We start from the raw sequence: 11027 nt of genomic DNA on the forward strand, positions 1-11027 counted from the left end.
TCTGAGGAGCAGCTCCTAAAGACAAAGGACCTTTCTGACTGACTGATTTGTACCCTTATTCTAATCATAAAACGGCCGAGAAAGCCATTGTGGCACGGTTTGTAAGAAATTCAGTTCCTGTCTATCAACAACGGATCATCTCTAGATATTCCATCTCAAAAAGTTTACAGGATAGAGTAGACATGACACATGGTCACATTCTCTAACTCCCCACTCTCAAACCACCCCACCACATGCCTGGTTTGCAGGGTGTTTCTGCTGTTTTCATTTGATTTTGACCCAGGTATGCGTTATCCACACAGCCATGTTATCTATTCATAGAAATTTATAAATAGAGAGACTACAAGTTCCATCTGCCACTGCATGGGCCATCTCCCCTGCATGGGGCTATTGCTTTAAACATTTTTCTTTGGAACGCGACAATAACATTTTTGAAACAGATAGGTCCGGCAGGCTGTGGTCCCTCCCTAGTCTTGTAAGATCTTATCCTCTCATATGCTGTCCTGGAAGCCAACGGGAAATTCAGAGTTAGACTTAACTAATTCCATTTCCTGTAGTCTTCAAGGACAGCGGTATTTCTCATCTTTTGCCTATTGTTGTGTTTTCTTATAGACAACAGAAGGACCTCCTTATAACCTTTAGCTTTACAACATGTTTTTTTTCCAGGAGGAGCCTCTGATTCTCATATGCTGCTCTGGAAGACTACAGGGAAAAGAGTTTCCAGTTTTCTTGTTTTTTTTTTCAATGTAGTACAGTGTTGCACCATGTTAGCCATCGATAAATGCAGAACATTTGGAGGTAAAATGTTACACTTTATTGATATATACAATGCTCAGCATAAATGAGTACACCCCAACAAATTTGTCAGAAAACCTTTACTTTACTTTCAGAATTATCATTTTCTATGGGACATTATACTACAAAATACTCCCACAGATGCCAGCCATTGATTTCAATTAAGATTTGTTAATTTGCACACACAAAAAAGTATGTTTCCTAACAAACTCATTCAAGACCATGTTGGAAAAATGAATACACCCCAATGAAAGTCTTAGGAGCAAACTACATTTAAGTCAACAAAATCCTAATTAACAAGAATTAAACTACAGGTAAGTCTAATTATTCATTGAACAGGTGTTCAGCAGACAGTTGATTATAAAAGGGTATTACTTAACAAAGAAAACCCCTTACCATTTTATGCTATCAGCAATGGCACCACAATGTCACAAGGCTTGCAAAAGAAAAAATATTTTCTTTACGCAGGACAGGTGAAGGCTACAAAAAGATCCGTAAAGCTTTACTTATCAGCCAAAATACTGTTGATGGAACAAACAAAGATGGAACTGCAACCATCTCACAGAGATGACCAGGCCGTCCATGGAAGTTAACAAATTGACAGGAGCGTATTCTGATGAGAAGGGTTGAAGAAAATCACCATGCAAGTTCACTGCAGTTAGCTAAAGAAGTAGAAAGCCAAAGTGGGGCAATTGTTTCCCATGACACAATAGAGCATACACTGCAGAGGAATGGCATGCATGCGAAGGGAACCTCTCCTAAAGCTCATGCACAAAAAAGCCCGCCTAGAATTTGCCAGGGCCCATGCTGAAAAAGAAGACGACTACAGGACTCCACTCTGGAGTGATGAGACTAAGATAAATGTTTTTGAAACTGTATGGGGTCGCAACGGAACAAATGCACCTTGCCTACAGTGACAATGGTGGTGGCAGTGTTCTTCTGTGTGGCTGCATGAGTGCTGCTGGTGTCGGGGAGCTGCATTTCATTGATGGTATCATGAATTCACACATGTACTGCTCTATGTTGAAAGAGAAGATGCTACCATCACTCCATGCCCTTGGTCGTCATGCACTTTTCCAACATGACAATGATCTAAAACACACATCTAAGGCCACTGATGCATTTCTGAAGAACAGGATGAAAGTGATTCAATGGACAAGTATGTTCTCCTGATCTGAACCCAATCGAACACCTATGAGGAATTCTGAAGAGACAAGTTGAGCATCACTCTCCATCCAGCGTCCAGGCTCTAAAAGACATAGTTCTTGAAGAATGGAAAAAGATAGATGTTGCAATATGCCGTCAACTTGTTCATTCCATACATAGAAGACTTGTTGCTATCCTTACAAATCATGGAGCTCATACAAAATACTAGATGTAATAGTTTGTGTTGTGAGGAATATTAATTTTTGCATCAACTAATTTGAGTAAAACTGAAGATTTTTTAATCTAAGTTATATTATTAACCTTACTTTTATGTAATGAGCTAAACAAATGTTCTATAACACACAGTTTTGTCAAAATGTTGGGGATTGTTCTTGTGTTGAGATATTGATTAAGATCTTACTTTTTTAAAGGAGTGTATTCATTTATGCTGAGCACTGTATATACACGCACCTTTCCTCTGGTATGAGCACTCCCAATCTCTCTACAGCACAGTGATGGAAGCATCTTTCCAGCGAGATTTGGTGCAAGTGCAGTGATGATGTCACTGTTGTCTAGGCATTACAGGTGGATTTTTTTTTTTATCTTTTAGCGGTTCAGGTAGGGAGGCAAACATATACAGCGGACCTTGTACTTCAGGTGCAAGGTCCACTTTAATTTAGTGTTGTCACATTCCTTGTGAGGATAATGCTTTCACCCAATAACTAGAAGTAATTTTATGTTGTATTTAGAAGAACTTACAATTTTTTTTAATAATAATACTGTAGGAAGAATAACAATATGAAAGCTTTATCATCAAACATCCTTAAATAGTCACTTTCCTAAATGAAAAGTAAAAATAATTGCAAAAATTATTTGTCCAGAGAAATTCTGCTCCAGTTTCCCTTTAGTACAGGATCTCCAATTTTTCTAAACAAAGGGCCAGTTTACTGTCTTTTGGGGTTTAGGAGGGGCAGATTTTATCCACTGGGAGTAGTAGATGCCCCAGCATCAGTGGGAGTAAACCATGTCCCATCATTGTTTTTAGTGGGAGGAATTGTGTTCCATTGTTGGTGTCAGTGGGAAAAATAGTGCCCTGTCATTGGTGTCAGTGGGAGGAATGGTGCCCCATCATTGGTGTCTGTGGGAATAGTGCCTCGTCATTGGGAGAAATAGTGCCCCACCATTGGCGTCAGTGGGAGAACGTGTCCCAACACTGGTGTCAGTGGGAGGAATGGTGCCCCATCATTGGTGTCTCTGGAAGACATAGTGCCCCAGGGTCCGGATAAAAACAAGGAAAGGGCCAAATCCGACCACTGGCTGCAGTTTGGAGACCACTAATTAAGTGCTACTAATGACAAATCCTAGGGGTTTTATCATTTGATGCAGAAGGAGGCTTCAGTCAAGACTAGATAATTATCCCTTTCAGTAGAGATCATAACCAGGCATGTAGGCTTTTGGTTATGTGAGCAGCACTGATAGAATTAAATAGAGTGTGAGGAATCAGTGTTGTTATAATATATAGATTTTTATTGTCTGTTTTCAAAATTCACTGTACAACTCCATCTTTCATATCGACTTATTCATTTTCAAGCCCTGTGACTGTAGTGTAACTTGCAAGGTATAAAAGGAATTTAGGTTCTTCTACAAATGTACTAAACCCAGGGGCGGACTGACCATTTGAAAACTCGGGCACTGCCCAAGGGCCCGGGGTCAGTAGGGGCCCCATGAGATACCCCTGGTACCTTTTTCATAGGCTTTTTTGAGTTTGGGCAAGGGCACAGGGGCCCCATGATCCCCTATTGCCCAGGGGCCCCATGAGTTGTCAGTCCGCCCCTGACTAAACTCTTCATAATAATAGAAAAAACATTTGCCTACTCATGCCTTAGCAGCATTGTCTGCTACAGATTAACAGATTCACATTAATTGCTCTTCCTGCTCATGTTCAGTCTTCACCTACACATGTCACTGCGGCGTTTCCTTTTTAAACATGTGATTTGTATGACGTTGAAAATTGATTTTTGCATGTGGAGAAACCTGATCTGATCGTAAGGTCCATGCATGCGTATGGACAGGTGGATGGAAACAGACTTGTGTCCGTTTACACCCGCCTACCTCCGGAGTAGGATTAGTCCTTTTCTGTTTAGGCAGAGCGGAGGGTAGCCAGGTGTAAACGGACAGCAGGGTTCATTTACCCCCAGCCGCCCATAGAACAGAGTAGGCTCTGTCCATGTGCACGCTGCACAAACTGAGCAAATATGGATGTGTCTCTATCTTTGAGCTGATCCCCTGCTATCCCCATGTGAAAGGGGCCTTACTATCACACATTTTCTGTAACATGCCTGCATTCATTAAAAAAATTATAAATTCTTTTCTGGAAGACAGAAGTGCATTTGACATTAAAAACAGACAGGACACGGTTTTCATAGTTGCACTCATATTTATTGCAAACACAAAAATAAAACAGAGAAATCGTAAAAATAAAATCATTACATAGATCACTTGTATATAGGTATATATATAGAAAACAACTTTAGCTTTTAAAAGAAATCTTTCAGTATACATTTCCTTCATTTAAAAGTAGAATAAATTCATCATTTAGTTGTGGTCCTTATATTGAAAAGGTCAGTCCGTTCAATACTGATGTTTTATTTTTGAATAGATATTGGTAAATTGGATCGGTCATTTAGTTCTTACATTTTTGGACTCTTTATACATGGAGTCTCACTTTTTTTTCCTAACAAGAGGTCTTATCTCCACAATATTGATAACATTCAAAGGGAAAGTTAGAAATCCCCCTACCCTAAGGCCATGGCATGGGATAAAGGAAGTTGTTATCTATTCAAGCCAAATATCAGTTTTGGTTGATCTGACCCTTTAAACTAGTACTTTGTATATTGGATGCAGTTTTTCACATTCTAACCTTGTGTATGACAGAAGTTGAATTGTGATTCACTAACAAGAGTGAAGTCCAGGTCATTCAAAATTACATTCAAAATCCAGAACACAAATGATAAAGAACGTTTAATGATACAGGAAAAAGAAACCATTAGCTGGTGAAGATGTTTCAGTAAATAAAAAGTACATGTTAAATGAAGCCATTTTGTGTGCTGAATCAATTCACTAATAAAGGCAATGTTTGGTCATAAAGCACAGAGGTCAGCACTGAAAGCATGGTGAAACGTTTATATCAGTAAACATTTATTTTACATTGTCCAGACTACACAGCATTTCCCTTTGCATTTTTTTTATAAGGGCTAAAGTGTCCTATGCCTGAAATTATCCATACTTTTAAAGACTGGAATGCTTGGCTAAAAACCTACACGCAGGCAGATATTGATTGTACTTGCCCGTATTTACGATCAGCAGTTTTACACAGATTTTTGTAAAACAGATTAATATTATGAAAGCTATATTAGTGCAGTTTTATTTTTTTGTCAGTATGAATCATTCTCAGAAAATACTTGCAGGTACAATCAGTCTCCATTCTATTTTCTGCCATTGGCTTTTCTTTTTTTTTTTTTTTTTTTTTTTCAATAATTCAATGCACAGAACTGAAACCTCAGGTTTGAAAAAAAAATGTACGGAATAGTAGAACATATCACTATTAAGCAATTACCTTACATTATTCATGTTGCAGATGATGTCACACAAGCACTGTGACTAGTGACGCCTTGCCAGCAGCAAAAATATTAAAGCACAACTCCGCTTTACCTAGTGGATGTTCTCTCCTCGCTGGGTGGAACACTACAGAATTTCGATTACTAGTGATAGAATGATGCCATTAGAAAAGGTGGGCAGACTCTTAATAATTCTGTGGCTGTTGATTTGTTGGCATTAGCAGAAGTGCCCTTAGTGACTGAGTAGTCCACAGGCTGTTGAATATGGTTTAATAACTACACTTTAAGGTGCAGCTAATCTCAAATTCATGTTTAAGTAAAGCAAGAAATTTGTCCAAAATAATTTCAAAATAAAGTGTTAGAGTATCTTTTTCTTTCTTTTAATCAGTAGTAGATATGACCTCATACAACAGTGGATGACGCACTGAAAATGCTTTCTCTAATCCTGTGGTTTAATCTATAAATCAGCAAATTTCAGAAAGTTTTCCATGCCATAGTCACAATTTACATACAATTTTGGGTGTTGGGAATTTGTAACGACTATTGTCATTATTCATCAAAGTGTTTTAAAGGTGCATGACATTTAATTGGTGGCTGAAGACCACAGAGACCGTTCTTATTTGTTTATAAATGCTTTTATAAAGACATTCATTATTTAACAGTGTTTTGTCTGTAATGTATGGTTTTCAGGCATTGGACGCATTTACACATATTTAATTCATGAGGATCGGTTCTCTAATCCCAAATTACTCACTGTTTGAAATCTGTAATTGTACTATTATGGATCCAGCTGATCATCTTCTATGGAGGGCCCAGGTGATCTCTACTAACCCCCACATCGGTACTCTAGATTATATCCTGCTGTTAGAGCTTACACTGTGAACAGCAGCTTCCTGTGAATTAAGATGAGCAAACTCAGCAAATACAAAATCCCAAACTTCCAAATTTGAGTATTTGTTGCATTTGTTTATTTCATATACAAATTATTATCTGAATGGAGATTTTTTTTTTTATCAGATGAGTTTCAGCTAACATACAATTAATGTAGGATGTCAAAAGTGCTTACTTTGTACCAATCCTTGTTTGCCACCTGTAGATCTTGACTTGTATTTTGAAATGATTCAATAATATTGAACCCTTGTGCTTTCACATGTTCCCTGTGGGGATTCAGGAATACTTCTTTATACAATTAAGAGCACCAGTCATTGTATTTACATATACAGTATGAGTATTTTCCAACAAATCTAATTTTCTTTCATTTGTCATTTCCTGGCTATAATAAGGTACAAAAAGGTCACGTCACCACTTTTACAAACACTAGAGAGCTCTCACAAATGGGATAAACGCAATTTTGCACAAGAATGTAATCTATAAACTGAGCTTCAAATAACCTTGGGTTTCAACACCTAACAGGGCCACAGTCTACAGCAGTGGCTTAGTGCTAAACCATGTTATTAGTTAACAGTATATTTGCATTTAAAAGATTTAGTCTTAAAATTATACTCATATTATTTGTTAGAACACATCTATTTTAAAATTTTTTACAAATTTAACAAGAATAATAATAATAATTGCTTATTATTGCATGTCAGTTACCTTAAAACAGATTTAAACAATCTACATTTCCATTTTAAATGTTGCATATTTGTAATTTAAAACCGTAATAAGGTGATCTTCATTTTTTATGGGATTATCATGTTATGCTTATCCTGAAAGCAATAAATTGGGTATAATTGTTGGAGAATTTTATCTTTATCTAAATATTACTGCATACTCAATATATGAAACAAAATCATTTTCAGAAATGGCTTATCACAAAACAAGACAAGCTTGAAACTTACGAGAAATGACAGATAAATAAATATGAATGGCAGGCAAAATTTGAAATATGATTTATGCTTTACCTCTACAGATAATTCTTACAATTACCACCAAATGTATTTTATATCAAATTTGCCTTGTTTTTCTTTTGTTTTTTCTTTAAAAAAAAAAAATTGTGCTTTTTTTTTATTTTTTGAAAATCAGTCTCCTTTATAGTCCAATATAATGTATTACTAGTCAGTAGTTTATTTTTAATTTTAGCCTTAACATTTTTTTTATGAAACAGCCTAAAATTATCAAATATCCAAAAGCCCTTGCAATGATCAGGCTAAAATAGCACCACGAGAATAAGCACCAGGCCAAACATTGCATTACATCCAATAAAAAAAATTGATTTCCCTGAAGCTACCCTAGTACAAACACAGAAAGATGAAGATACCCCAGCCTGATAACCTGCCAGGATCCCCCAGCCTGATAACCTGCCAGGATCCCCCAGCCTGATAACCTGCCAGGATCCCCCAGCCTGATAACCTGCCAGGATCCCCCAGCCTGATAACCTGCCAGGATACCCCATATAACTACCCTCAATAGCTTAATTAATTACAGTGCAAAGAGTAGTGCTATGTTAAAAAAGAGAGTATAAAGACTTGTGCACCTAGTAAGGATTGCTCGCTATGAGTAACTCCACACATCTGCTTTTTGCACTGATATTATATAAAACTCTTAAGAAGCCAGTTTAAAAAAAAAAAATTATATATCAGTCAAAAAAGATTGATGATATATTATTTTCTCGTGTTGATAAATTAGAGAAATTAAGTAGAGAATGAATTTCACAAAGAAAATTACATGTTTTAAAAAAAAAAAAAAAAAAATACCTTCAGATTTTTATAAATAACTAAAAATTCAATTTAGGAAATTTTAGGAATATGCCTCTTCCATGTTATTATTAACTTAGACTTCATTCCCATCCACGTTTATAATCTACTGTTCTGTTCTGTTATAGCACCAGTCTTGAGTCACCAGGTTACTGCCTAATGTTACACCTTAGTATGTCAGCCAATTGGGCTTGACCAAAACCAAAGCACCAGCCCTACTCTGTAAGGCTACACTAGCACCAACTTACATTTTCCTTTTCTAACACAATTCCTGGAATGCCTTTTTTGGGCCACCTGAGTCTCAAACAACTCCCTGGTTTTAAATGGCAAGGCCATAGACCCATAGCACAATGCAAAAAAATACACATTTGGTTAATATTCTACAGCTTTTAACAGTCAATGTCATAACTGAATTTTCCTTACCCTGGCCTTCTTTAGACCAGACTGATCATCCAGACACTTACCAAGAATTACATTTTCCATTTTATCCTTAAGAGATGTTTATACATTTTCCTAGCAGGGCCATTTTTTCAGAATTAGGCCTAATTTTAGGGATAATGTCTAGACAAAGTTTAAACAAAATGTAAAAATGACCACATATCAGTGTTACGTACACCATCTTGATTGATATTTTGTTTATCATTTCATTTATTGTGGTGTTAAAACATAAAAAAGGTTTGATCAAGTTTTGATTCAGCATAAAACAAAGAATAATTGATCTAAATTATGAAATTCCATTTTGATTAAAATATACAAAATGGCATTATGAAATGTACAGCTTGATCTACTTTTGCAAGAAATTGCACTGTAAGTATAGATGTTTCTCAGTCTATTTTTTTAATTAACGAGATATTACCAAATTATTTTTTTCTTGATTCGTGTATTTGGAATATGTTGTTAGCTAATCATCAAAAGGTGTTTCATTATTTTGGGACTAAAAGATATTTTTCACCTTTAAAAAACAAGCAGGTTTATAATTAAGATAAAATGCATTATGATTTTAAAGTTTTATTGCTATTTCCAGTTCTTAAAAAAAACAAAAACAAAACTTTGGTTTACTGATATCTTACTTCTTATTGATTTAGTGTTGCTTGGTGTACTTGCCTTTTATGTTTTAAGGCATAAAATATTTGATCTGCCTTATTGATGCATCATGGCATTCTAGTAGTGGCACTTGCTATACCTTAGGTAACTGTAAATGTGTATAATTTTCTTCGTTTTCCTTTTGTAAGACTAGATGTCAATAAATGGGTGTCATTTATGGATCATCATCCATTAGTATTTTTTCTAGATGATTCAATCAAGATGGGCTGTAACACCAAAATAGCACCTAACTCTTAAGACCTTCAGCATGTTTGTCTGAAGAATCCCAATCTCTAGTGTAAGTGCCTGTTTGATCCTATATTTACATTTATTAAAATAAAGTATTATGTTTTAAACGTTCGCTTATTTTTTGTATTATCTTTAAAGATATGATTTCACATTTAAATCATTCACTAAAGAGAATGTTAATGTTTTCTGTAAAAGAGTGAGTCTGATGTGCACAAATATATGCTGGTCAACAGTCACTCACTGGTTGATGGTGAAATTTGGCTCAGTGTTTGTTAGAACGGGACAATCTCAACTGCCTACATTTGATCATTCCAAGCAAAAGCCTCTGTGGGCAGCACTGCTTGATAACAATACAGCTGCAATTTATAAAGATTTTTGAATAAAACACCTTTTACAGCACCTACAAAGTCTTTAAGGCTGTGTCTGATCTGTAGAACATACATAACATTAATAAATAGCTTTCTCTTGTGTTTTTCCAGCAAATATAATAAATCACTTGACAAGTAAATTTTGTTTTTTTTGAGCAATAAACCTGTTCAATATAAATCTAAAAAAAGTCATTGTCAGAAGCAGTACTGGAAAAGTGGTTGCTGGGTGAAAAGAGAAACTGCTTTATGTACAATAAATAGACTCTATTATGTACATACTACATACACACAGAGTGTGTTTTAGAGAAATCTTAAAAAAAAATCCACACAATTGCAAACAAAGTTGCCAGACTGGAAGCAGTTGGAACTTTGTAGTGTTCTCTCGACTATTACACTACAAGTTTAACTTAGAGCCCTCCAGGAGAGCTACAGCACACTCAGCATCACCAAGCCCATTGCACATTCTCCCAGATCTTGCTGGTTAGTAGCAGCTATCTAATGACATACTGCCCCTTCCCACTCTTACAGCACAGTAAGGTTGACTATTCATTGCATGCATTGAGGCCTTGATGTTGGCTCTCGACAGCCATTCCTTATAACTACGCCTTCATCTGCACTTCCAGTACAGGATCATCCTCTTCATCTTCAGGCACCAATGGCTTCAATTACTCCTCCTCTCGAGGACACATGCTTTCTTAACCTGAAATGAAAACAAACAGTATATCAGTTGCTGGTCCAATATTCACTGTTCTTTGTTATATTTGTTTTATGCAAGTAACCAACAGATTTGCAGAGAGTGGGAAACAACATGTAGCAACTCCTGCCACCCTCCAATCCATAATCATTCACCCTCTGCATCGCTCAAGTGCAAGGTTGGACTTGGGTTTCACTCTAAAGCCTAAGTCTGGGAAACCTGAAAATCCTTTGTAGTGGGGCTGTGCCCATACTGCACAGGTCAACTGCTCATTTGGGTCCAGGGGTCTAGAAAATCATATGTAATTACCCTATCGTCTGCTCTTCTGGACTACTAGACCGAAGCCTGCATCATCTTCTAACTTGTACTCTAGTCGTCT

At 36.4% G+C, this 11027-nt stretch overlaps 1 long non-coding RNA gene across 1 annotated transcript; it reads right to left on the reverse strand.

Annotated features, from left to right (window-relative positions):
* Positions 1–4358: 4358 nt before the first annotated feature.
* Positions 4359–10652, reverse strand: LOC149473512 (uncharacterized). The gene is made up of 2 exons (XR_016312675.1): positions 7885–10652; positions 4359–7832 (listed from the first exon to the last, which is right to left on the reverse strand). It is a non-coding gene; the product is annotated as an uncharacterized LOC149473512 (long non-coding RNA).
* Between the last annotated feature and the right edge of the window lie 375 nt (positions 10653–11027).

This window comes from Staurois parvus, unplaced genomic scaffold (genome assembly GCF_062004578.1).
Source record: "Staurois parvus isolate SC_StPar_1 unplaced genomic scaffold, SC_StPar_1.0 ptg000014l, whole genome shotgun sequence".
Lineage (NCBI taxonomy): Eukaryota > Metazoa > Chordata > Amphibia > Anura > Ranidae > Staurois > Staurois parvus.